Consider the following 25,206-nt stretch of genomic DNA (forward strand, 5'->3'; position numbering starts at 1 on the left):
TAATTTCTACCTTCTTTTACCATCTTTGACAGAGAAACGAACACAATTTTCAGGTTCAAAAAAGTCAACGGAACTTGGGATTCCCAGCCACTCTCCCATGCTGGTACTTGCCAAGCCTTAAGCTGCATTGCTGCTGCGATCTGATGAGAGTAGGCACATTCAGCTTAGAATGGCCGTAGACAGCAGCTCTTCAATTTGAACCTTCTTGTACTATCTCATAGAGAAACTAACACAATTTTCAGGTTCAAAAAGGTCAACGGAACATGGGATTCCCAGCCAGTCTCCCATGCTGGTAGTTGCCAAGCCTTAAGCTGCATTGCTGCTGCGATCTGATGAGAGCAGGCACATTCAGCTTAGAATGGCCGTTGACAGCAGCTGTTCAATTTCAACCTTCTTTTACTATCACATAGAGAAACAAACACAATTTTCAGGTTCAAAATGTTCAACGGAACTTGGGATTCCCAGCCAGTCTCCCATGCTGGTATTTGCCAAGCCTTAAGCTGCATTGCTGCTGCGATCTGACGAGAGTAGGCACATTCAGCTTAGAATGGCTGTAGACAGCAGCTCTTCAATTTGAACCTTCTTGTACTATCTCATAGAGAAATTAACACAATTTTCAGGTTCAAAAGGTCAACGGAACTTGGGATTCCAAGCCAGTCTCCCATGCTGGTACTTGCCAAGCCTTGAGCTTCATTGCTGCTGCGATCTGACGAGAGCAGGCACATTCAGCTTAGAATGGCCGTTGGCAGCAGCTGTTCAATTTGAACCTTCTTTTACTATCTCATAGAGAAACTAACACAATTTTCAGGTTCAACAAGGTCAACGGAACTTGGGATTCCCAGCCAATCTCCCATGCTGGTATTTGCCAAGCCTTAAGCTGCATTGCTGTTGCGATCTGACGCGAGCAGGCACATTCAGCTTAGAATGGTCGTTGACAGCAGCTGCCTAATTTCTACCTTCTTTTACCATCTTTGACAGAGAAACGAACACAATTTTCAGGTTCAAAAAAGTCAACGGAACTTGGGATTCCCAGCCACTCTCCCATGCTGGTACTTGCCAAGCCTTAAGCTGCATTGCTGCTGCGATCTGATGAGAGTAGGCACATTCAGCTTAGAATGGCCGTAGACAGCAGCTCTTCAATTTGAACCTTCTTGTACTATCTCATAGAGAAACTAACACAATTTTCAGGTTCAAAAAGGTCAACGGAACATGGGATTCCCAGCCAGTCTCCCATGCTGGTACTTGCCAAGCCTTAAGCTGCATTGCTGCTGCGATCTGATGAGAGCAGGCACATTCAGCTTAGAATGGCCGTTGACAGCAGCTGTTCAATTTAAACCTTCTTTTACTATCACATAGAGAAACAAACACAATTTTCAGGTTCAAAATGTTCAACGGATCTTGGGATTCCCAGCCAGTCTCCCATGCTGGTACTTGCCAAGCCTTAAGCTGCATTGCTGCTGCGATCTGACGAGAGCAGGCACATTCAGCTTCGAATGGCTGTTGACAGCAGCTGTTCAATTTGAACCTACTTTTACTATCTCTTAGAGAAACTAACACAATTTTCAGGTTCAAAAAGGTCAATGGAACTTGGGATTCCCAGCCAGTCTCCCATGCTGGTACTTGCCAAGCCTTAAGCTGCATTGCTGCTGCAATCTGATGAGAGCAGGCACATTCAGCTTAGAATGGCCGTTGACAGCAGCTGTTCAATTTGAACCTTCTTTTATTATCTCATAGAGAAACTAACACAATTTTTATGTTCAAAAAGGTCAACGGAACTTGGGATTCCCAGCCAGTCTCCCATGCTGGTACTTGCCAAGCCTTAAGCTGCATTGCTGCTGCGATCTGACGAGAGCAGGCACATTCAGCTTAGAATGGCCGTTGACAGCAGTTGCCTAATTTCTACCTTCTTTTACTATCTCATAGAGAAACTAACACAATTTTTATGTTCAAAAAGGTCAACGGAACTTGGGATTCCAAGCCAGTCTCCCATTCTGGTACTTGCCAAGCCTTGAGCTTCATTGCTGCTGCGATCTGATGAGAGCAGGCACATTCAGCTTAGAATGGCCTTTGTCAGCAGCTGTTCAATTTGAACCTTCTTGTACTATCTCATAGAGAAACTAACACAATTTTCAGGTTCAAAAAGGTCAACGGAACATGGGATTCCCAGCCAGTCTCCCATGCTGGTACTTGCCAAGCCTTAACCTGCATTGCTGCTGCGATCTGACGAGAGCAGGCACATTCAGCTTAGAATGGCCGTTGACAGCAGCTGTTCAATTTCAACCTTCTTTTACTATCACATAGAGAAACAAACACAATTTTCAGGTTCAAAAAGTTCAACGGAACTTGGGATTCCCAGCCAGTCTCCCATGCTGGTACTTGCCAAGCCTTAAGCTGCATTGCTGCTGCGATCTGACGAGAGCAGGCACATTCAGCTTCGAATGGCTGTTGACAGCAGCTGTTCAATTTGAACCTACTTTTACTATCTCATAGAGAAACTAACACAATTTTCAGGTTCAAAAAGGTCAATGGAACTTGGGATTCCCAGCCAGTCTCCCATGCTGGTACTTGCCAAGCATTAAGCTGCATTGCTGCTGCAATCTGATGAGAGCAGGCACATTCAGCTTAGAATGGCCGTTGACAGCAGCTGTTCAATTTGAACCTTCTTTTACTATCTCATAGAGAAACTAACACAATTTTTATGTTCAAAAAGGTCAACGGAACTTGGGATTCCCAGCCAGTCTCACATTCTGGTACTTGCCAAGCCTTAAGCTGCATTGCTGCTGCGATCTGACGAGAGCAGGCACATTCAGCTTAGAATGGCCGTTGACAGCAGTTGCCTAATTTCTACCTTCTTTTACTATCTCATAGAGAAACTAACACAATTTTTATGTTCAAACAGGTCAACGGAACTTGGGATTCCAAGCCAGTCTCCCATGCTGGTACTTGCCAAGCCTTGAGCTTCATTGCTGCTGCAATTTAATGAGAGCAGGCACATTCAGCTTAGAATGGCCTTTGTCAGCAGCTGTTCAATTTGAACCTTCTTGTACTATCTCATAGAGAAACTAACACAATTTTCAGGTTCAAAAAGGTCAACGGAACATGGGATTCCCAGCCAGTCGCCCATGCTGGTAATTGCCAAACCTTGAGCTGCATTGCTGCTGCGATCTGATGAGAGCAGGCAAATTCAGCTTAGAATGGCCGTTGACAGCAGCTGTTCAATTTCAACCTTCTTTTACTATCACATAGAGAAACAAACACAATTTTCAGGTTCAAAAAGTTCGACGGAACTTGGGATTCCCTGCCAGTCTCCCATGCTGGTACTTGCCAAGCCTTAAGCTGCATTGCTGCTGCGATCTGACGAGAGCAGGCACATTCAGCTTCGAATGGCTGTTGACAGCAGCTGTTCAATTTGAACCTACTTTTACTATCTCATAGAGAAACTAACACATTTTTCAGGTTCAAAAAGGTCAATGGAACTTGGGATTCCAAGCCAGTCTCCCATGCTGGTACTTGCCAAGCCTTAAGCTGCATTGCTGCTGCGATCTGATGAGAGCAGGCACATTCAGCTTAGAATGGGCGTTGACAGCAGCTGTTCAATTTGAACCTTCTTGTACTATCTCATAGAGAAACTAACACAATTTTCAGGTTCAAAAAGGTTAGCGGAACTTGGGATTCCCAGCCAGTCTCCCATGCTGGTACTTGCCAAGCCTTAAGCTGCATTGCTGCTGCGATCTGATGAGAGCAGGCACATTCAGCTTAGAATGGCCGTTGTCAGCAGCTGTTCAATTTGAACCTTCTTTTACTATCTCATAGAGAAACAAACACAATTTTCAGGTTCTACAAGGTCAACGGAACTTGGGATTCCCAGCCAGTCTCCCATGCTGGTATTTTCCAAGCCTTAAGCTGCATTGCTGCTGCGATCTGACGCGAGCAGGCACATTAAGCTTAGAATGGCTGTTGAAAGCAGCTGTTCAATTTGAACCTTCTTTTACTATCTCATAGAGAAACTAACACAATTTTCAGGTTCAAAAAGGTCAACGGAACTTGGGATTCCCAGCCAGTCTCCCATGCTGGTACTTGCCAAGCCTTAAGCTGCATTGCTGCTGCGATCTGACGAGAGCAGGCACATTCAGCTTCGAATGGCCGTTGACAGCAGCTGTTCAATTTGAACCTACTTTTACTATTTCATAGAGACACTAACACAATTTTCAGGTTCAAAAAGGTCAACGGAACTTGGGATTCCCAGCCAGTCTCCCATGCTGGTACTTGCCAAGCCTTAAGCTGCATTGCTGCTGCGATCTGATGAGAGCAGGCACATTCAGCTTCAAATGGCCGTTGACAGCAGCTGTTCAATTTGAACCTACTTTTACTATCTCATAGAGACACTAACACAATTTTCAGGTTCAAAAAGGTCAACGGAACTTGGGATTCCCAGCCAGTCTCCCATGCTGGTACTTGCCAAGCCTTAAGCTGCATTGCTGCTGCAATCTGATGAGAGCAGGTACATACAGCTTAGAATGGCCGTTGTCTGCAGCTGTTCAATTTGAACCTTCTTGTACTATCTCATAGAGAAACTAACACAATTTTCAGGTTTAACAAGGTCAACGGAACTTGGGATTCCAAGCCAGTCTCCCATGCTGGTATTTGCCAAGCCTTAAGCTGCATTGCTGCTGCGATCTGACGAGAGCAGGCACATTCAGCTTAGAATGGCCGTTGACAGCAGCTGCCTAATTTCTACCTTCTTTTACTATCTCATAGAGAAATTAACACAATTTTCAGGTTCAAAAGGTCAACGGAACTTGGGATTCCAAGCCAGTCTCCCATGCTGGTATTTGCCAAGCCTTAAGCTGCATTGCTGTTGCGATCTGACGCGAGCAGGCACATTCAGCTTAGAATGGTCGTTGACAGCAGCTGCCTAATTTCTACCTTCTTTTACCATCTTTGACAGAGAAACGAACACAATTTTCAGGTTCAAAAAAGTCAACGGAACTTGGGATTCCCAGCCACTCTCCCATGCTGGTACTTGCCAAGCCTTAAGCTGCATTGCTGCTGCGATCTGATGAGAGTAGGCACATTCAGCTTAGAATGGCCGTAGACAGCAGCTCTTCAATTTGAACCTTCTTGTACTATCTCATAGAGAAATTAACACAATTTTCAGGTTCAAAAGGTCAACGGAACTTGGGATTCCAAGCCAGTCTCCCATGCTGGTACTTGCCAAGCCTTGAGCTTCATTGCTGCTGCGATCTGACGAGAGCAGGCACATTCAGCTTAGAATGGCCGTTGGCAGCAGCTGTTCAATTTGAACCTTCTTTTACTATCTCATAGAGAAACTAACACAATTTTCAGGTTCAACAAGGTCAACGGAAATTGGGATTCCCAGCCAATCTCCCATGCTGGTATTTGCCAAGCCTTAAGCTGCATTGCTGTAGCGATCTGACGCGAGCAGGCACATTCAGCTTAGAATGGTCGTTGACAGCAGCTGCCTAATTTCTACCTTCTTTTACCATCTTTGACAGAGAAACGAGCACAATTTTCAGGTTCAAAAAAGTCAACGGAACTTGGGATTCCCAGCCACTCTCCCATGCTGGTACTTGCCAAGCCTTAAGCTGCATTGCTGCTGCGATCTGATGAGAGTAGGCACATTCAGCTTAGAATGGCCGTAGACAGCAGCTCTTCAATTTGAATCTTCTTGTACTATCTCATAGAGAAACTAACACAATTTTCAGGTTCAAAAAGGTCAACGGAACATGGGATTCCCAGCCAGTCTCCCATGCTGGTACTTGCCAAGCCTTAAGCTGCATTGCTGCTGCGATCTGATGAGAGCAGGCACATTCAGCTTAGAATGGCCGTTGACAGCAGCTGTTCAATTTAAACCTTCTTTTACTATCACATAGAGAAACAAACACAATTTTCAGGTTCAAAATGTTCAACGGATCTTGGGATTCCCAGCCAGTCTCCCATGCTGGTACTTGCCAAGCCTTAAGCTGCATTGCTGCTGCGATCTGACGAGAGCAGGCACATTCAGCTTCGAATGGCTGTTGACAGCAGCTGTTCAATTTGAACCTACTTTTACTATCTCTTAGAGAAACTAACACAATTTTCAGGTTCAAAAAGGTCAATGGAACTTGGGATTCCCAGCCAGTCTCCCATGCTGGTACTTGCCAAGCCTTAAGCTGCATTGCTGCTGCAATCTGATGAGAGCAGGCACATTCAGCTTAGAATGGCCGTTGACAGCAGCTGTTCAATTTGAACCTTCTTTTACTATCTCATAGAGAAACTAACACAATTTTTATGTTCAAAAAGGTCAACGGAACTTGGGATTCCCAGCCAGTCTCCCATGCTGGTACTTGCCAAGCCTTAAGCTGCATTGCTGCTGCGATCTGACGAGAGCAGGCACATTCAGCTTAGAATGGCCGTTGACAGCAGTTGCCTAATTTCTACCTTCTTTTACTATCTCATAGAGAAACTAACACAATTTTTATGTTCAAAAAGGTCAACGGAACTTGGGATTCCAAGCCAGTCTCCCATTCTGGTACTTGCCAAGCCTTGAGCTTCATTGCTGCTGCGATCTGATGAGAGCAGGCACATTCAGCTTAGAATGGCCTTTGTCAGCAGCTGTTCAATTTGAACCTTCTTGTACTATCTCATAGAGAAACTAACACAATTTTCAGGTTCAAAAAGGTCAACGGAACATGGGATTCCCAGCCAGTCTCCCATGCTGGTACTTGCCAAGCCTTAACCTGCATTGCTGCTGCGATCTGACGAGAGCAGGCACATTCAGCTTAGAATGGCCGTTGACAGCAGCTGTTCAATTTCAACCTTCTTTTACTATCACATAGAGAAACAAACACAATTTTCAGGTTCAAAAAGTTCAACGGAACTTGGGATTCCCAGCCAGTCTCCCATGCTGGTACTTGCCAAGCCTTAAGCTGCATTGCTGCTGCGATCTGACGAGAGCAGGCACATTCAGCTTCGAATGGCTGTTGACAGCAGCTGTTCAATTTGAACCTACTTTTACTATCTCATAGAGAAACTAACACAATTTTCAGGTTCAAAAAGGTCAATGGAACTTGGGATTCCCAGCCAGTCTCCCATGCTGGTACTTGCCAAGCCTTAAGCTGCATTGATGCTGCAATCTGATGAGAGCAGGCACATTCAGCTTATAATGGCCGTTGACAGCAGCTGTTCAATTTGAACCTTCTTTTACTATCTCATAGAGAAACTAACACAATTTTTATGTTCAAAAAGGTCAACGGAACTTGGGATTCCCAGCCAGTCTCACATGCTGGTACTTGCCAAGCCTTAAGCTGCATTGCTGCTGCGATCTGACGAGAGCAGGCACATTCAGCTTAGAATGGCCGTTGACAGCAGTTGCCTAATTTCTACCTTCTTTTACTATCTCATAGAGAAACTAACACAATTTTTATGTTCAAACAGGTCAACGGAACTTGGGATTCCAAGCCAGTCTCCCATGCTGGTACTTGCCAAGCCTTAAGCTGCATTGCTGCTGCGATCTGAGGAAAGCAGGCACATTCAGCTTAGAATGGCCGTTGACAGCAGCTGTTCAATTTGAACCTTCTTTTACTATCTCATAGAGAAACTAACACAATTTTCAGGTTCAAAAAGGTCAACGGAACTTGGGATTCCCAGCCAGTCTCCCATGCTGGTATTTTCCAAGCCTTAAGCTGCATTGCTGCTGCGATCTGACGAGAGCAGGCACATTAAGCTTAGAATGGCCGTTGAAAGCAGCTGTTCAATTTCAACCTTCTTTTACTATCTCATAGAGAAACAAACACAATTTTCAGGTTCAAAAAGGTCAACGGAACTTGGGATTCCCAGCCAGTCTCCCATGCTGGTACTTGCCAAGCCTTAAGCTGCATTGCTGCTGCGATCTGACGAGAGCAGGCACATTCAGCTTCGAATGGCCGTTGACAGCAGCTGTTCAATTTGAACCTACTTTTACTATTTCATAGAGAAACTAACACAATTTTCAGGTTCAAAAAGGTCAACGGAACTTGGGATTCCCAGCCAGTCTCCCATGCTGGTACTTGCCAAGCCTTAAGCTGCATTGCTGCTGCGATCTGATGAGAGCAGGCACATTCAGCTTCAAATGGCCGTTGACAGCAGCTGTTCAATTTGAACCTACTTTTACTATTTCATAGAGACACTAACACAATTTTCAGGTTCAAAAAGGTCAACGGAACATGGGATTCCCAGCCAGTCTCCCATGCTGGTACTTGCAAAGCCTTGAGCTGCTTTGCTGCTGCGATCTGATGAGAGCAGGCACATTCAGGTTAGAATGGCCGTTGACAGCAGCTGTTCAATTTCAACCTTCTTTTACTATCACATAGAGAAACAAACACAATTTTCAGGTTCAAAAAGTTTAACGGATCTTGGGATTCCCAGCCAGTATCCCATGCTGGTACTTGCCAAGCCTTAAGCTGCATTGCTGCTGCGATCTGACGAGAGCAGGCACATTCAGCTTCGAATGGCCGTTGACAGCAGCTGTTCAATTTGAACCTACTTTTACTATCTCATAGAGAAACTAACACAATTTTCAGGTTCAAAAAGGTCAATGGAACTTGGGATTCCCAGCCAGTCTCCCATGCTGGTACTTGCCAAGCCTTAAGCTGCATTGCTGCTGCGATCTGATGAGAGCAGGCACATTCAGCTTAGAATGGGCGTTGACAGCAGCTGTTCAATTTGAACCTTCTTGTACTATCTCATAGAGAAACTAACACAATTTTCAGGTTCAAAAAGGTTAGCGGAACTTGGGATTCCCAGCCAGTCTCCCATGCTGGTACTTGCCAAGCCTTAAGCTGCATTGCTGCTGCGAATTGATGAGAGCAGGCACATTCAGCTTAGAATGGCCGTTGTCAGCAGCTGTTCAATTTGAACCTTCTTGTACGATCTCATAGAGAAACTAAATCACTTTTCAGGTTAAAAATGGTCAACGGAACTTGGGATTCCCAGCCAGTCTCCCATGCTGGTACTTGCCAAGCCTTAAGCTGCATTGCTGCTGCGATCTGACAAGAGCAGGCACATTCAGCTTAGAATGTCTGTTGACAGCAGCTGTTCAATTTGAACCTTCTTTTACTATCTCATAGAGAAACTAACACAATTTTCAGGTTTAACAAGGTCAACGGAACTTGGGATTCCAAGCCAGTCTCCCATGCTGGTATTTTCCAAGCCTTAAGCTGCATTGCTGCTGCAATATGACGAGAGCATGCACATTAAGCTTAGAATGGCCGTTGAAAGCAGCTGTTCAATTTGAACCTTCTTTTACTATCTCATAGAGAAACTAACACAATTTTCAGGTTCAAAAAGGTCAACGGAACTTGGGATTCCCAGCCAGTCTCCCATGCTGGTACTTGCCAAGCCTTAAGCTGCATTGCTGCTGCGATCTGACGAGAGCAGGCACATTCAGCTTCGAAAAGCCGTTGACAGCAGCTGTTCAATTTGAATCTACTTTTACTATTTCATAGAGACACTAACACAATTTTCAGGTTCAAAAAGGTCAACGGAACTTGGGATTCCCAGCCAGTCTCCCATGCTGGTACTTGCCAAGCCTTAAGCTGCATTGCTGCTGCGATCTGATGAGAGCAGGCACATTCAGCTTTGAATGTCCGTTGACAGCAGCTGTTCAATTTGAACCTACTTTTACTATTTCATAGAGACACTAACACAATTTTCAGGTCCAAAAAGGTCAACGGAATTTGGGATTCCCAGCCAGTCTCCCATGCTGGTACTTGCCAAGCCTTAAGCTGCATTGCTGCTACAATCTGATGAGAGAAGGCACATACAGCTTAGAATGGCCGTTGTCTGCAGCTGTTCAATTTGAACCTTCTTGTACTATCTCAGAGAGAAACTAAATCACTTTTCAGGTTGAAAATGGTCAACGGAACTTGGGATTCCCAGCCAGTCTCCCATGCTGGTACTTGCCAAGCCTTAAGCTGCATTGCTGCTGCGATCTGACGAGAGCAGGCACATTCAGCTTAGAATGGCTGTTGACAGCAGCTGTTGACAGCAGCTGTTCAATTTGAACCTTCTTTTACTATCTCATAGAGAAACTAACACAATTTTCAGGTTCAACAAGGTCAACGGAACTTGGGATTCCAAGCCAGTCTCCCATGCTGGTATTTTCCAAGCCTTAAGCTGCATTGCTGCTGCAATATGACGAGAGCATGCACATTAACCCCTTAAGGACGCAGCCTGTTTGCAGGTTAAGGCTCGCAACTTTTTTTGGAAATTTGACCAGTGTCTCTTCCTGTGGTAATAACTTTTCAACGCTTTAAGATATCTCTGTGATTTTGAGATTGTTTTCTCGTGAGACATTGTAGTTTATGTTAGTAGTGTCATTTCGGTGATCCGTTCCTTTTTTGGGGGGTAAAAATTCAAAAATTTAGGAAAAATTTGAAGAAAATGACTATTTTCAAAGTTTCAAATGTTATAATTTTTAGACAAAAAGTGATACCACAAATTTTTTTTGATAGAAACCTTTTGCCATTGGTCTTCTTTTTATATCCATAATTTGTTTTACGTTTCCATTATTTTTATGGATGTGAGAAGGTTTGAAGTTTTAGTAGCAACTTCTCAGATTTTCTTGAAATTTGAAAAATGCGAACTTTTTGGTGATCAATTCAGTTTGGAAGTGCCGTATAAAGGCTTATGTACTATATACCCCCACAAGTAACACCATTTTATGAACCTAACATCTGAACCTATTCAAATCAGCATTTAAGAAGTCTGTTAACCCTTTAATTATTTTTCCGGAAGCATATGAAAATGGAGTGGAAATTTTGAAATTTCAATTTTTGATTTCAATCTTTCCAATTTAGCCCTAAAACGGATACATTCAGAAGGAATTTGAGGTAAATATATATTCCTAATTTCTTGCCCTGCTTCTTCCGATTAAGGCAATACCAGACATGTGGATGTCAGCTGCTGTTTCCCCGCACATCGATGTCCAGAACAGAGTTAGCGATACCGGGAATTTGGAAGGCCAATTTGGCTGCAAATATTTTGTGGTGCCACAGTGTAATTGAAGAGCCCCTGAAGTAAAAGTACAATAGAAAACCCCCCAAAATGTCACCATTTCGGAAACTAGACCCCTCAAAGAATTTATCGGTGGTTGTGGTGAGCATTTTAACCCCCGACACGCTGGTCAAAATTGAATGCAAAGTAAATGGTGCAGAGTAAAAATTGTGTTTTTATCTCAAAAATGTCATTTTAGTGCCTCATATACTGTGCCCAACTCATGCCACTTTAGACAAACACCCCAAAAATCATTCTGCGGGTTGTCCCGAGTACAGCAATACCACACATGTGCCAATAATTTACAGACTGGGCGCACAGAAGGGATGAGAACGGAAGGAGTGAAATTTTGATTTTCCAGCTCCGTTTTCACATGTTTGGATTTGGAGTGCCATGTCATGTTGGCAGGGCCCGTGAGGTGCCAGTGCAATAGAAACCCCCAATATATGATACCATTACGGAAACTAGACCCCTCAAAGAATTTATCGGTGGTTGTGGTGAGCATTTTAACCCCCGACACGCTGGTCAAAATTAAATGCAAAGCAAATGGTGCAGAGTAAAAATTGCGTTTTTATCTCAAAAATGTCATTTTAGTGCCTCATATACTGTGCCCAACCCGTGCCACTTTAGACAAACACCCCAAAAATCATTCTGCAGGTTGTCCCGAGTACAGCAATACCACACATGTGCCAATAATTTACAGACTGGGCACACAGAAGGGATGAGAACGGAAGGAATGAAATTTTGATTTTCCAGCTCCGTTTTCACATGTTTGGATTTGGAGTGCCATGTCATGTTGGCAGGGCCCGTGAGGTGCCAGTGCAATAGAAACCCCCAATAAATGATACCATTACGGAAACTAGACCCCTCAAAGAATTTATCGGTGGTTGTGGTGAGCATTTTAACCCCCGACACGCTGGTCAAAATTAAATGCAAAGCAAATGGTGCAGAGTAAAAATTGCGTTTTTATCTCAAAAATGTCATTTTAGTGCCTCATATACTGTGCCCAACCCGTGCCACTTTAGACAAACACCCCAAAAATCATTCTGCAGGTTGTCCCGAGTACAGCAATACCACACATGTGCCAATAATTTACAGACTGGGCACACAGAAGGGATGAGAACGGAAGGAATGAAATTTTGATTTTCCAGCTCCGTTTTCACATGTTTGGATTTGGAGTGCCATGTCATGTTGGCAGGGCCCGTGAGGTGCCAGTGCAATAGAAACCCCCAATAAATGATACCATTACGGAAACTAGACCCCTCAAAGAATTTATCGGTGGTTGTGGTGAGCATTTTAACCCCCGACACGCTGGTCAAAATTAAATGCAAAGAAAATGGTGCAGAGTAAAAATTGCGTTTTTATCTCAAAAATGTCATTTTAGTGCCTCATATACTGTGCCCAACCCATGCCACTTTAGACAAACACCCCAAAAATCATTCTGCGGGTTGTCCTGAGTACAGCAATACCACACATGTGCCAATAATTTACAGACTGGGCACACAGAAGGGATGAAAACGGAAGGAGTGAAATTTTGATTTTCCAGCTCCGTTTTCACATGTTTGGATTTGGAGTGCCATGTCATGTTGGCAGGGCCCGTGAGGTGCCAGTGCAATAGAAACCCCCAATAAATGATACCATTACGGAAACTAGACCCCTCAAAGAATTTATCGGTGGTTGTGGTGAGCATTTTAACCCCCGACACGCTGGTCAAAATTGAATGCAAAGTAAATGGTGCAGAGTAAAAATTGCGTTTTTATCTCAAAAATGTCATTTTAGTGCCTCATATACTGTGCCCAACCCATGCCACTTCAGACAAACACCCCAAAAATCATTCTGCGGGTTGTCCCGAGTACGGCAATACCACACATGTGCCAATAATTTACAGGCTGGGCACACAGAAGGGATGAGAACGGAAGGAGTGAAATTTTGATTTTCCAGCTCCGTTTTCACACGTTTGGATTTGGAGTGCCATGTCATGTTGGCAGGGCCCGTGAGGTGCCAGTGCAATAGAAACCTCCAATAAATAATACCATTACGGAAACTAGACCCCTCAAAGAATTTATCGGTGGTTGTGGTGAGCATTTTAACCCTCGACACGCTGGTCAAAATTAAATGCAAAGAAAATGGTGCAGAGTAAAAATTGCGTTTTTATCTCAAAAATGTCATTTTAGTGCCTCATATACTGTGCCCAACCCATGCCACTTTAGACAAACACCCCAAAAATCATTCTGCGGGTTGTCCTGAGTACAGCAATACCACACATGTGCCAATAATTTACAGACTGGGCACACAGAAGGGATGAAAACGGAAGGAGTGAAATTTTGATTTTCCAGCTCCGTTTTCACATGTTTGGATTTGGAGTGCCATGTCATGTTGGCAGGGCCCGTGAGGTGCCAGTGCAATAGAAACCCCCAATACATGATACCATTACGGAAACTAGACCCCTCAAAGAATTTATCGGTGGTTGTGGTGAGCATTTTAACCCCCGACACGCTGGTCAAAATTGAATGCAAAGTAAATGGTGCAGAGTAAAAATTGCGTTTTTATCTCAAAAATGTCATTTTAGTGCCTCATATACTGTGCCCAACCCATGCCACTTCAGACAAACACCCCAAAAATCATTCTGCGGGTTGTCCCGAGTACGGCAATACCACACATGTGCCAATAATTTACAGGCTGGGCACACAGAAGGGATGAGAACGGAAGGAGTGAAATTTTGATTTTCCAGCTCCGTTTTCACACGTTTGGATTTGGAGTGCCATGTCATGTTGGCAGGGCCCGTGAGGTGCCAGTGCAATAGAAACCCCCAATAAATGATACCATTACGGAAACTAGACCCCTCAAAGAATTTATCGGTGGTTGTGGTGAGCATTTTAACCCCCGACACGCTGGTCAAAATTGAATGCAAAGTAAATGGTGCAGAGTAAAAATTGTGTTTTTATCTCAAAAAAGTCATTTTTGTGCCTCATATACTGTGCCCAACCCATGCCACTTTAGACAAACACCCCAAAAATCATTCTGGGGGTTGTCCTGAGTACGGCAATACCACACATGTGCCAATAATTTACAGGCTGGGCACACGGCAGGGGTCAGGAAGAAAGAAGCACAATTTAGGTTTTCAAGCTTCGTTTTCACTAGATTGGTAATGGGGGGTACCCCCGAGGTACCAGTACAATAGAAACTCCCAAGTAGTGAACCCATTTTGGAAAGGGCACCCCTCAAAGAATGTATGTAGGCTTGTATGATCATTTTAACCCCCAACACGCTGGTCAAAATTGAATGCAAAGTAAATGGTGCAGAGTAAAAATTGTGTTTTTATCTCAAAAAAGTCATTTTTGTGCCTCATATACTGTGCCCAACCCATGCCACTTTAGACAAACACCCCAAAAATCATTCTGGGGGTTGTCCTGAGTACGGCAATACCACACATGTGCCAATAATTTACAGGCTGGGCACACGGCAGGGGTCAGGAAGAAAGAAGCACAATTTAGGTTTTCAAGCTTCGTTTTCACTAGATTGGTAATGGGGGGTACCCCCGAGGTACCAGTACAATAGAAACTCCCAAGTAGTGAACCCATTTTGGAAAGGGCACCCCTCAAAGAATGTATGTAGGCTTGTATGATCATTTTAACCCCCAACACGCTGGTCAAAATTGAATGCAAAGTAAATGGTGCAGAGTAAAAATTGTGTTTTTATCTCAAAAAAGTCATTTTTGTGCCTCATATACTGTGCCCAACCCATGCCACTTTAGACAAACACCCCAAAAATCATTCTGGGGGTTGTCCTGAGTACGGCAATACCACACATGTGCCAATAATTTACAGGCTGGGCACACGGCAGGGGTCAGGAAGAAAGAAGCACAATTTAGGTTTTCAAGCTTCGTTTTCACTAGATTGGTAATGGGGGGTACCCCCGAGGTACCAGTACAATAGAAACTCCCAAGTAGTGAACCCATTTTGGAAAGGGCACCCCTCAAAGAATGTATGTAGGCTTGTATGATCATTTTAACCCCCAACACGCTGGTCAAAATTGAATGCAAAGTAAATGGTGCAGAGTAAAAATTGTGTTTTTATCTCAAAAAAGTCATTTTTGTGCCTCATATACTGTGCCCAACCCATGCCACTTTAGACAAACACCCCAAAAATCATTCTGGGGGTTGTCCTGAGTACGGCAATACCACACATGTGCCAATAATTTACAGGCTGGGCACACGGCAGGGGTCAGGAAGAAAGAAGCACAATTTAGGTTTTCAAGCTTCGTTTTCACTAGATTGGTAATGGGGGGTACCCCCGACGTACCAGTACAATAGAAAGCCCAAGTAGTGAACCCATTTTGGAAAGGGCACCCCTCAAAGAATGTATGTAGGCTTGTATGAGTATTTTAACCCCTAAGGTGCTGGCTCAAATGTAATACAAAGTGAGTAGTGCAGAGAAACAGTTGTATTGCAATTTATCAAATATGCCATTGAAGTGACAAAAGTATTTTGCCCAACTCATGCCACTGGGGAAAAACACATCAAAAATCATTCTGCGGGTTACCCCGGTTAGGGCAATACCCCATAGGAGGCAATAATCTGTAGGATGGTGACACGGCAGGGCTCAAAAGGGAATAACTTGTTGGAGCACAGACATTGTACTTTTTTTTTTCTTTTTGGCATCATGAAGATTTGTAGATGCCAATAGGGGCCAGTACAGTAGAAACCCCTAAGAACTGACCCTATTTTGGAAACTACACCCCTCCATGAATTAATCTAGGGGTATAGTTAGCATTTTAACCCCACAGGTGGACCCCTGAAAAAGTGCAAAATGGATAGTGCATAGTAAAAAATATCTATTATGTCATTTTGTGCCCAGCTGCTGCCATGGGAGACAAACACCCTAAAAATCATGATGCATGTTTTCCCGGGTAAAGCATACGGGACAGTAATCTAGAGGCTGGGCACATGGCAGGGCTTAGAAGGGAAGGTGCGGCATGATGTATAAGCTGTGCGTCAGGGTAACAACAGGGTACTCTAAAAATCCAGGGATGTATGATAAATTCGGAAGCAATCTTTCATACATAACCCTGGTTTTTCTGGGCATGTCTCACAGTGATGAATGGTGTCCTTCCGAATGCCATTTTTGGAGCACACCCTGCACCTCTTTTGTGACCTTCCCTTGCTGGCTGATTGGGGAACTACTCCTGGAAAGTGCTGCCCTGGTACAATACGTGATGTGGCCTCACTTCCAGATGTGCTAGCACTCCCCCCTTCCTGGTCTCCAAAAAGAAAGTACTTTATTACCATCTCTTGAAATTCCAGGAAAGTTCCCCTCTGGCCGGCATATCGATGCAGCACATAAGCATTATACAATGCCATCTGCATGATGTGCACGGCCAGCTTCTTGTACCACACCCTCGACTTCCGCATGGCATTGTACGGCTGAAGCACCTGGTCAGACAAGTCCACCCCTCCCATGTATTTGTTATAATCTAAAATACAGTCTGGCTTGGGGGTTTCTGTACTGGCACCTCGTACTGGGACAGGGGTGGTGGTGTGCTCATGTATTGTGGTTAATACAAGGACCTCTCTCTTGTCCTTGTACTTAACACACAATACAGAGTCGCTGCATAGTGCCCTGCTTTCGTGCCTTTAAAGTTTTTGCCCAAGCAGCGACTTAGGGAGACCTCTCTGATTTCTGCGTACAGTGCCGCATGCCGCAGTATTTCTGGAAGTGAGGCACTTGAACAGGGTGGTGCTGGTGTAGAAATTGTCCAGGTAGAGGTGGTAGCCCTGGTCCAGCAGTGGGTGCACTAAATCCCACACTATCTTCCCTGTAACACCCAGGAAGGGGGGGCATTCTGGGGGCACTATAGAGGAGTCCTTCCCTTCATATACCCTGAACTTGTATGTGTACCCTGATGAACTTTCGCACAGCTTATACATTTTCACACCATATCTTGCCCTCTTATTGGGCAGGTACTGGCGGAATTGAAGTCTCCCTTTGAATTGTACCAGGGACTCGTCTATGCTCACATGTTTGGCGGGAGTATATGCCTGGGCAAACTTGGCACTAAAATGATCTAATATGGGCCTGACCTTAAATAACCGATCATAACTGGGGTCACCTCTGGGTGGGCACTGTGTGTTGTCAGTGTAGTGCAAAAACTTATGGATGGCTTCAAAGCGCATCCTGCTCATTGCCATGCGGAACATGGGGGTGTGGTACAGTATATCTGTGCTCCAGTAGTCCCTGATTGAAGGCTTCTTTACTATCCCCATAAGGAGTATTATGCCCCAATACTTGTACATCTCTGCTGCAGTGACAGGGGTCCACCTGTAGGGTTGTGCATAAAAGGACGTGGGGTTTTGGGCAATATGTTGTGCAGCGTAGAGATTTGTCTGAAATATAATAATATTTAGCAGCTCCTCATCAAAAAAAAACTTAAAAAAGTCCACAGCTCTGAGCCCTGTCGTGTCAAAGTTAATGCCAGGATGGCCCAAAAAGTCAGGGACCTGAGGGGTATAATTATCTGGGGCTACCCATGTGGGGTCAGTGGAAGCCCCAGACGCTTCTCCTGCAGAAGTCCCAGAAACTTCTCCTGCAGAAGTCCCAGGCACTTCTCCTGCAGAAGTCCCAGGCACTTCTCCTGCAGAAGTCCCAGGCACTTCAATTGCAGAAGTCCCTGGAACCCTACGGCGCCTTCTTGGGGGTCCTTCCAGGTCACTGGAAGATGAGCAGGAGGATGATGATAGGTAAAAGGGACCATCATCCCCACTAGCTGACTCGGTGTCAGAGGCAAGCATGTTATATGCCTCCAACACGGTGTACGTCTTCTGAGACATTGCACACAAAAAAAAATAGAGAACAAGAAAAATTAGATAATGTGCACCAAACTACACGGATAAACCGTCTAGCAGGCACACAAAAAAAAAATATAATGCACACCAAACTACACGGACAAGCCACACAGATGGCACACACAAAAAATAATGTGCACTAAACTACACGGACAAGCCGCACAGATAGCACACAAAAAAAAAAAGATAATGCGCACCAAACTACACGGACAAGCCGCACAGATGGCACACACAAAAAATAATGTGCACTAAACTACACGGACAAGCCGCACAGATAGCACACAAAAAAAAAAGATAATGCACACCAAGCCACACGGACCAGCCGCACAGATGGCACACAAAAAATAATGCGCACTAAACTACACGGACAAGCCGCACAGATAGCACACAAAAAAAATAATGCGCACTAAACTACACGGACAAGCCGCACAGATAGCACACAAAAAAAATAATGCGCACTAAACTACACGGACAAGCCGCACAGATAGCACACAAAAAAAAAGGTAATGCACACCAAACTACACGGACAAGCCGCACAGATGGCACACACAAAAAATAATGCGCACTAAACTACACGGACAAGCCGCACAGATAGCACACAAAAAAAATAATGCGCACTAAACTACACGGACAAGCCGCACAGATAGCACACAAAAAAAAAAGATAATGCACACCAAGCCACACGGACCAGCCGCACAGATGGCACACACAAAAAGTAGCTATGTACGGGTACACCTACGGCGTTCTGGAAAAAAATATTACCAGGCACCGAAAAAAAACCTATGTGCACCGCGCAAAAAGGCGCTACAAATGCACCTAGCTTGCCCTAAGACAAACTAACTACCGCTAAGATTGCTAAAGATTCTGTGCAGCACTATTCACACGGCGCACTGAAAAGTGCGTCCAGTGCAGAACAACGCTAACACAGCGCACTGAAAAGTGCGTTTGGGTTCAGAAGGGACAGACAGGGAAAAACGGAAGACACGTGGGATCACACAAGGCGATCACACAGGGAACACACAGGACACAGGAAAAAACAGATAGGATGGGAATTTGTAGGGAACAATAGGGATCAGATAAGGATCAGAACACTATTTATAGTGTAAAAGTGTATTTTGGTGCACACAGTAACGCTCTTTCCTCTCTCCAGCGATACCAAACCAAAATGGTGCCGCTGGAGGAAGAGGAAAGTGCTAAAAGCACGTTTTTTAGCCTAAAATCGCTGTAATTGGCCAGTCAGGTTTGACTGGCCAATCACGGCGATCGGCGGGCGGGACCAATTTGATTGGTCGGGTGACGGAGACAGGAACTCCTCCTGCCTCTGTCACCCAAATTTCAGCCCGATGTCACCACGTCTCGCGACGTGGTGACAATTCTAAAATAGTATGCGCTCGCGCAGTAGCTGTACTGCGCTGAGCGCCAATAGTGGGAAGCTGCGCAGTACAGCTACGGCGCGGAGCGCTAAGGGGTTAAGCTTAGAATGGCCGTTGAAAGCAGCTGTTCAATTTGAACCTTCTTTTACTATCTCATAGAGAAACTAACACAATTTTCAGGTTCAAAAAGGTCAACGGAACTTGGGATTCCCAGCCAGTCTCCCATGCTGGTACTTGCCAAGCCTTAAGCTGCATTGCTGCTGCGATCTGACGAGAGCAGGCACATTCAGCTTCGAAAAGCCGTTGACAGCAGCTGTTCAATTTGAATCTACTTTTACTATTTCATAGAGACACTAACACAATTTTCAGGTTCAAAAAGGTCAACGGAACTTGGGATTCCCAGCCAGTCTCCCATGCTGGTACTTGCCAAGCCTTAAGCTGCATTGCTGCTGCGATCTGATGAGAGCAGGCACATTCAGCTTTGAATGTCCGTTGACAGCAGCTGTTCAATTTGAACCTACTTTTACTATTTCATAGAGACACTAACACAATTTTCAGGTCCAAAAAGGTTAACGGAACTTGGGATTCCCAGCCAGTCTCCCATGCTGGTACTTGCCAAGCCTTAAGCTGCATTGCTGCTGCAATCTGATGAGAGAAGGCACATACAGCTTAGAATGGCCGTTGTCTGCAGCTGTTCAATTTGAACCTTCTTGTACTATCTCAGAGAGAAACTAAATCACTTTTCAGGTTCAAAATGGTCAACGGAACTTGGGATTCCCAGCCAGTCTCCCATGCTGGTACTTGCCAAGCCTTAAGCTGCATTGCTGCTGCGATCTGACGAGAGCAGGCACATTCAGCTTAGAATGGCCGTTGACAGCAGCTGTTCAATTTGAACCTTCTTTTAATATCTCATAGAGAAACTAACACAATTTTCAGATTCAAAAAGGTCAACGGAACATGGGATTCCCAGCCAGTCTCCCATGCTGGTACTTGCCAAGCCTTAAGCTGCATTGCTGCTGCGATCTGATGAGAGCAGGCACATTCAGCTTAGAATGGCCGTTGACAGCAGCTGTTCAATTTGAACCTTTTTTTCCTATCTCATAGAGAAACTAACACAATTTTTAGGTTCAAAAAGGTCAACAGAACTTGAGATTCCCAGCCAGTCTCCCATGCTGGTACTTGCCAAGTCTTGAGCTGCATTGCTGCTGCGATCTGACGAAAGCAGGCACATTCAGCTTAGAATGGCCGTTGACAGCAGCTGCCTAATTTCTACCTTCTTTTACTATCTCATAGAGAAACTAACACAAATTTCAGGTTCTACAAGGTCAACGGAACTTGGGATTCCCAGCCAGTCTCCCATGCTGGTACTTGCCAAGCCTTGAACTGCATTGCTGCTGCGATCTGACGAAAGCAGGCACATTAAGCTTAGAATGACCGATGACGAGAGCTGCCTAATTTCTACCTTCTTTTACTATCTCTTAGAGAAACTAACACTATTTTAAGGTTCAAAAAGGTCAACAGAACTTGGGATTCCCAGCCACTCTCCCATGCTGGTACTTGCCAAGCCTTAAGCTGCATTGCTGCTGCGATCTGATGAGAGTAGGCACATTCAGGTTAGAATGGCCGTAGACAGCAGCTCTTCAATTTGAACCTTCTTGTACTATCTCATAGAGAAACTAACACAATTTTCAGGTTCAAAAAGGTCAACGGAACATGGGATTCCCAGCCAGTCTCCCATGCTGGTACTTGCCAAGCCTTAAGCTGCATTGCTGCTGCGATCTGATGAGAGCAGGTACATTCAGCTTAGAATGGCCGTTGACAGCAGCTGTTCAATTTGAACCTTTCTTTACTATCTCATAAAGAAACTAAAACACTTTTCAGGTTCAAAAAGGTTAACAGAACTTGGGATTCCCAGCCAGTCTCCCATTCTGGAACATGCCAAGCCTTAAGGTGCATTGCTGCTGCCATCTGACAAGAGCAGGCACATTCAAGCTTAGAAATGCCGTTGACAGCAGCTGTTCAATTTGAACCTTCTTTTACTATCTCATAGAGAAACTAACACAATTTTCAGGTTCAAAAAGGTCTACGGAACTTGGGATTCCCAGCCAGTCTCCCATTCTGGTACTTTCCAAACCTTAAGCTGCATTGCTGCTGCGATCTGATGAGAGCAGGCACATTCAGCTTAGAATGGCGGTTAACAGCAGCTGTTCAATTTGAACCTTCTTTTACCATCTTTGACAGAGAAACGAACACATTTTTCAGGTTAAAAAGGTCAACGGAACTTGGGATTCCCAGCCAGTCTCCCATGCTGGTATTTGCCAAGCCTTAAGCTGCATTGCTGCTGCGATCTGACGAGAGCAGGCACATTCAGCTTAGAATGGCGGTTGACAGCAGCTGTTCAATTTGAACCTTTTTTTCCTATCTCATAGAGAAACTAACACAATTTTTAGGTTCAAAAAGGTCAACAGAACTTGGGATTCCCAGCCAGTCTCCCATGCTGGTACTTGCCAAGCCTTGAGCTGCATTGCTGCTGCGATCTGACGAAAGCAGGCACATTCAGCTTAGAATGGCCGTTGACAGCAGCTGCCTAATTTCTATACGCAAAAAAGGTGCAAAAGGAAAGAGGCGGCACTCACCCAACTAGGAAAATCTTCTTTTATTCGTGTATTCAACACCAAGGCATGGGGCAGGGAGGTGCTACACGCTGTGTAGTCGGCAACGGGCCGTTTCGCGCTTACTTGCGCTTCGTCTGGCCAGACGAAGCGCAAGTAAGCGTGAAACGGCCCGTTGCCGACTACACAGCGTGTAGCACCTCCCTGCCCCATGCCTTGGTGTTGAATACACGAATAAAAGAAGATTTTCCTAGTTGGGTGAGTGCCGCCTCTTTCCTTTTGCACCTTTTTTGCGTATATGTATACATCCTCTGGGTTGAGCACCACCCGTGCACTAGGATTTTCCACCCCTCACCTGAACGCCATTTTTATAAGGCTGTCCAAGAATTTCCCATGCGAGTCTGGTAGTGCCGACGATTCTGTTCCGGACGGAGAGTACACCAACCGTCGGATTCTGTTATTGCTGCCTAATTTCTACCTTCTTTTACTATCTCATAGAGAAACTAACACAAATTTCAGGTTCAAAAAGGTCAACGGAACTTGGGATTCCCAGCCAGTCTCCCATGCTGGTACTTGCCAAGCCTTAATCTGCATTGCTGCTGCGATCTGACGAGAGGAAGCACATTCAAGCTTAGAAAGGCCGTTGACCGCAGCTGTTCAATTTGAACCTTCTTTTACTATCTCATAAAGAAAATAACACAATTTTCAGGTTCAAAAAGGTCAACGGAACTTGGGATTCCCAGCCAGTCTCCCAAGCTGGTACTTGCCAATCCTTAAGCTGCATTGCTGCTGCAATCTGACGAGAGCAGGCATATTCAGATTAGAATGGCCGTTGACAGCAGCTGCCTAATTTCTACCTTCTTTTATTATCTCATAGAGAAACTAACACAGTTTCCAGGTTCAAAAAGGTCAATGGAACTTGGGATTCCCAGCCAGTTTTCCATGCTGGTACCTGCCAAGCCTTAAAGCTGCATTGCTGCTGTAATCTGACGAGAGCAGGCACATTCAGCTTAGAATGGCCGTTGACAGCAGCTCTTCAATTTGAACCTTCTTTTACCATCTTTGACAGAGAAACTAACACAATATTCAGGTTCAAAAAGGTCAACAGAACTTGGGATTCCCATCCAGTCTCCCATACTGGAACTTGCCAAGCCTTAAGCTGCATAGCTGATGTGATCTGACGAGAAAAGGCACATTCAACTTAGAATGGCCGTAGACAGCTGCTTTTCAATTTGAACCTTCTTTTACTATTTCATAGAGAAACTAACAAAATTTTTTAGGGTCAAAAAGGTCAACGGAACTTGGGATTCCCAACCAGTCTCCCATGCTGGTACTTGGCAAGCCTTAAACTGCATTGCTGCTGCGTTCTGACAAGAGCAGGCACATTAAGCTTAGAATGACCGATGACGACAGCTGCCTAATTTCTACCTTCTTTTACTATCTCATAGAGAAACTAACACTATTTTCAGGTTCAAAAAGGTCAACAGAACTTGGGATTCCCAGCCAGTCTCCCATGCTGGTATTGCCAAGGCTTAAGCTGCATTGCTGCTGCGATCTGACGAGAGCAGGCACATTCAAGCTTAGAAAGGCCGTTGACAGCTGCTGTTCAATTTGAACCTTCTTTTACTATCTCATGGAGAAACTAACACAATTTTCAGGTTCAAAAAGGTCAACGGAACTTGGGATTCCCAGCCAGTCTCCCATTCTGGTACTTGCCAAGCCTTAAGCTGCATTGCTGCTGCGATCTGACGAGAGCAGGCACATTCAAGCTTAGAAAGGCCGTTGACAGCAGCTCTTCAATTTGAACCTTCTTTTGCCATCTTTGATAGAGAAACTAACACAATTTTCAGGTTCAAAATGGTCAACGGAACTTGGGATTCCCAGCAAGTCTCCCATGCTGGTACTTGCCAAGTCTTAAGCTGCATTGCTGCTGCAATTTGACAAGAGCCGGTACATTTAGCTTAGAATGGCCGTTGAGGCAGCTGTTCAATTTGAACCTTCTTTTACCATCTTTGACAGAGAAACTAACACAATTTTCAGGTTCAAAATGGTCAACGGAACTTGGGATTCCCAGCCAGTCTCCCAAGCTGGTACTTGCCAATCCTTAAGCTGCATTGCTGCTGCGATCTGCCGAGAGCAGGCACATTCAGCTTAGATTGGCCGATGACAGCAGCTGCCTAATTTCTACCTTCTTTTATTATCTCATAAAGAAACTAACACAGTTTTCAGGTTCAAAAAGGACAACGGAACTTGGGATTCCCAGCCAGTCTCCCATGCTGGTACCTGCCAAGCCTTAAGCTGCATTGCTGCAGCGATCTGACGAGAGCAGGCACATTTAGATTAGAATGGCCGTTGACAGCAGCTGTTCAATTTGAACCTTCATTTACCATCTTTGACAGAGAAACTAACAAAATTTTCAGGTTCAAAAAAGTCAACGGAACTTGGGATTCCCAGCCAGTCTCCCATTCTGGTACTTGCCAAGCCTTAAGCTGCATTGCTGCTGTGATCTGACGAGAGCAGGCACATTCAGCTTAGAATGGCCGTTGACAGCAGCTGTTCAATTTGAACCTTCTTTTGCCATCTTTGACAGAGAAACTAACACAATTTTCAGGTTCAAAAAAGTCAATGGAACTTGGGATTCCCAGCCAGACTCTTACGCTGGTACTTGCCAAGCCTTAAAGCTGCATTGCTGCTGCAATCTGACGAGAGCAGGCACATTCAGCTTAGAATGGCCGTTGACAGCAGCTGTTCAATTTGAACCTTCTTTTGCCATCTTTGACAGAGAAACTAACACAATTTTCAGGTTCAAAAAGGACATAGGAACTTGGCATTCTCAGCCACTCTCCCATGCTGGTACTTGCCAAGCCTTAAGCTGCATTGCTGCTGCGATCTGACGAGAGCAGGCACATTAAGCTTAGAATGACTGATGACGACAGCTTTCTAATTTCTACCTTCTTTTACTATCTCATAGAGAAACTAACACTATTTTCAGTTTCAAAAAGGTCAACAGAACTTGGGATTCCCAGCCAGTCTCCCATGCTGGTACTTGCCAAGCCTTAAGCTGCATTGCTGCTGCAATTTGACGAGAGCAGGCACATTCAGCTTAGAATGGACGTTGACAGCAGCTTTTCAATTTGAACCTTCTTTTACCATCTTTGACAGAGAAACTAACAAAATTTTCAGGTTCAAAAATGTCAACGGAATTTAGGATTCCCAGCCAGTCTCTCATGCAGGTACTTGCCAAGCCTTAAGCTACATTGCTAAAGCAATTTGACGAGAGCAGGCACATTCAGCTTAGAAAGGCCGTAGACAGCAGCTCTTCAATTTGAACCTTCTTTTACTATCT

General features: G+C 44.7%; 37 pseudogenes; all 37 read right to left on the minus strand.

Moving 5' to 3' along the window:
- Nucleotides 1-251: 251 nt before the first annotated feature.
- On the minus strand, nt 252-370 carry LOC140094028 (5S ribosomal RNA; annotated as a pseudogene).
- Nucleotides 371-1,197: 827 nt separating this feature from the next.
- LOC140083201 (5S ribosomal RNA) lies at nt 1,198-1,316 on the minus strand (annotated as a pseudogene).
- A 259-nt stretch (nt 1,317-1,575) lies between these two features.
- Nucleotides 1,576-1,694, minus strand: LOC140094173 (5S ribosomal RNA; annotated as a pseudogene).
- A 70-nt stretch (nt 1,695-1,764) lies between these two features.
- LOC140101695 (5S ribosomal RNA) lies at nt 1,765-1,883 on the minus strand (annotated as a pseudogene).
- A 259-nt stretch (nt 1,884-2,142) lies between these two features.
- LOC140093937 (5S ribosomal RNA) lies at nt 2,143-2,261 on the minus strand (annotated as a pseudogene).
- Nucleotides 2,262-2,709: 448 nt separating this feature from the next.
- Nucleotides 2,710-2,828, minus strand: LOC140091291 (5S ribosomal RNA; annotated as a pseudogene).
- Nucleotides 2,829-3,654: 826 nt separating this feature from the next.
- On the minus strand, nt 3,655-3,773 carry LOC140098200 (5S ribosomal RNA; annotated as a pseudogene).
- A 259-nt stretch (nt 3,774-4,032) lies between these two features.
- On the minus strand, nt 4,033-4,151 carry LOC140089711 (5S ribosomal RNA; annotated as a pseudogene).
- A 70-nt stretch (nt 4,152-4,221) lies between these two features.
- Nucleotides 4,222-4,340, minus strand: LOC140093785 (5S ribosomal RNA; annotated as a pseudogene).
- Nucleotides 4,341-4,410: 70 nt separating this feature from the next.
- LOC140089311 (5S ribosomal RNA) lies at nt 4,411-4,529 on the minus strand (annotated as a pseudogene).
- A 70-nt stretch (nt 4,530-4,599) lies between these two features.
- On the minus strand, nt 4,600-4,718 carry LOC140095403 (5S ribosomal RNA; annotated as a pseudogene).
- A 1,017-nt stretch (nt 4,719-5,735) lies between these two features.
- LOC140083202 (5S ribosomal RNA) lies at nt 5,736-5,854 on the minus strand (annotated as a pseudogene).
- A 259-nt stretch (nt 5,855-6,113) lies between these two features.
- Nucleotides 6,114-6,232, minus strand: LOC140094174 (5S ribosomal RNA; annotated as a pseudogene).
- Nucleotides 6,233-6,302: 70 nt separating this feature from the next.
- Nucleotides 6,303-6,421, minus strand: LOC140101696 (5S ribosomal RNA; annotated as a pseudogene).
- A 259-nt stretch (nt 6,422-6,680) lies between these two features.
- Nucleotides 6,681-6,799, minus strand: LOC140093939 (5S ribosomal RNA; annotated as a pseudogene).
- A 448-nt stretch (nt 6,800-7,247) lies between these two features.
- LOC140093748 (5S ribosomal RNA) lies at nt 7,248-7,366 on the minus strand (annotated as a pseudogene).
- Nucleotides 7,367-7,436: 70 nt separating this feature from the next.
- Nucleotides 7,437-7,555, minus strand: LOC140097403 (5S ribosomal RNA; annotated as a pseudogene).
- Nucleotides 7,556-7,625: 70 nt separating this feature from the next.
- LOC140097597 (5S ribosomal RNA) lies at nt 7,626-7,744 on the minus strand (annotated as a pseudogene).
- A 70-nt stretch (nt 7,745-7,814) lies between these two features.
- On the minus strand, nt 7,815-7,933 carry LOC140089712 (5S ribosomal RNA; annotated as a pseudogene).
- Nucleotides 7,934-8,003: 70 nt separating this feature from the next.
- On the minus strand, nt 8,004-8,122 carry LOC140093786 (5S ribosomal RNA; annotated as a pseudogene).
- A 70-nt stretch (nt 8,123-8,192) lies between these two features.
- On the minus strand, nt 8,193-8,311 carry LOC140095846 (5S ribosomal RNA; annotated as a pseudogene).
- A 259-nt stretch (nt 8,312-8,570) lies between these two features.
- On the minus strand, nt 8,571-8,689 carry LOC140096413 (5S ribosomal RNA; annotated as a pseudogene).
- Nucleotides 8,690-8,948: 259 nt separating this feature from the next.
- Nucleotides 8,949-9,067, minus strand: LOC140092261 (5S ribosomal RNA; annotated as a pseudogene).
- A 259-nt stretch (nt 9,068-9,326) lies between these two features.
- Nucleotides 9,327-9,445, minus strand: LOC140098414 (5S ribosomal RNA; annotated as a pseudogene).
- A 70-nt stretch (nt 9,446-9,515) lies between these two features.
- LOC140086461 (5S ribosomal RNA) lies at nt 9,516-9,634 on the minus strand (annotated as a pseudogene).
- A 259-nt stretch (nt 9,635-9,893) lies between these two features.
- On the minus strand, nt 9,894-10,012 carry LOC140090157 (5S ribosomal RNA; annotated as a pseudogene).
- Nucleotides 10,013-19,437: 9,425 nt separating this feature from the next.
- Nucleotides 19,438-19,556, minus strand: LOC140098415 (5S ribosomal RNA; annotated as a pseudogene).
- Nucleotides 19,557-19,626: 70 nt separating this feature from the next.
- LOC140086473 (5S ribosomal RNA) lies at nt 19,627-19,745 on the minus strand (annotated as a pseudogene).
- Nucleotides 19,746-20,004: 259 nt separating this feature from the next.
- On the minus strand, nt 20,005-20,123 carry LOC140101697 (5S ribosomal RNA; annotated as a pseudogene).
- Nucleotides 20,124-20,193: 70 nt separating this feature from the next.
- On the minus strand, nt 20,194-20,312 carry LOC140083204 (5S ribosomal RNA; annotated as a pseudogene).
- A 70-nt stretch (nt 20,313-20,382) lies between these two features.
- On the minus strand, nt 20,383-20,501 carry LOC140097828 (5S ribosomal RNA; annotated as a pseudogene).
- Nucleotides 20,502-20,949: 448 nt separating this feature from the next.
- LOC140078327 (5S ribosomal RNA) lies at nt 20,950-21,068 on the minus strand (annotated as a pseudogene).
- Nucleotides 21,069-21,328: 260 nt separating this feature from the next.
- LOC140098386 (5S ribosomal RNA) lies at nt 21,329-21,447 on the minus strand (annotated as a pseudogene).
- A 71-nt stretch (nt 21,448-21,518) lies between these two features.
- On the minus strand, nt 21,519-21,637 carry LOC140098467 (5S ribosomal RNA; annotated as a pseudogene).
- A 70-nt stretch (nt 21,638-21,707) lies between these two features.
- LOC140090199 (5S ribosomal RNA) lies at nt 21,708-21,826 on the minus strand (annotated as a pseudogene).
- A 1,701-nt stretch (nt 21,827-23,527) lies between these two features.
- Nucleotides 23,528-23,647, minus strand: LOC140096573 (5S ribosomal RNA; annotated as a pseudogene).
- Nucleotides 23,648-24,289: 642 nt separating this feature from the next.
- Nucleotides 24,290-24,408, minus strand: LOC140086437 (5S ribosomal RNA; annotated as a pseudogene).
- Nucleotides 24,409-25,206: the final 798 nt, after the last annotated feature.

The sequence above is a fragment of the Engystomops pustulosus genome, chromosome 9 (assembly GCF_040894005.1).
Source record: "Engystomops pustulosus chromosome 9, aEngPut4.maternal, whole genome shotgun sequence".
NCBI lineage: Eukaryota > Metazoa > Chordata > Amphibia > Anura > Leptodactylidae > Engystomops > Engystomops pustulosus.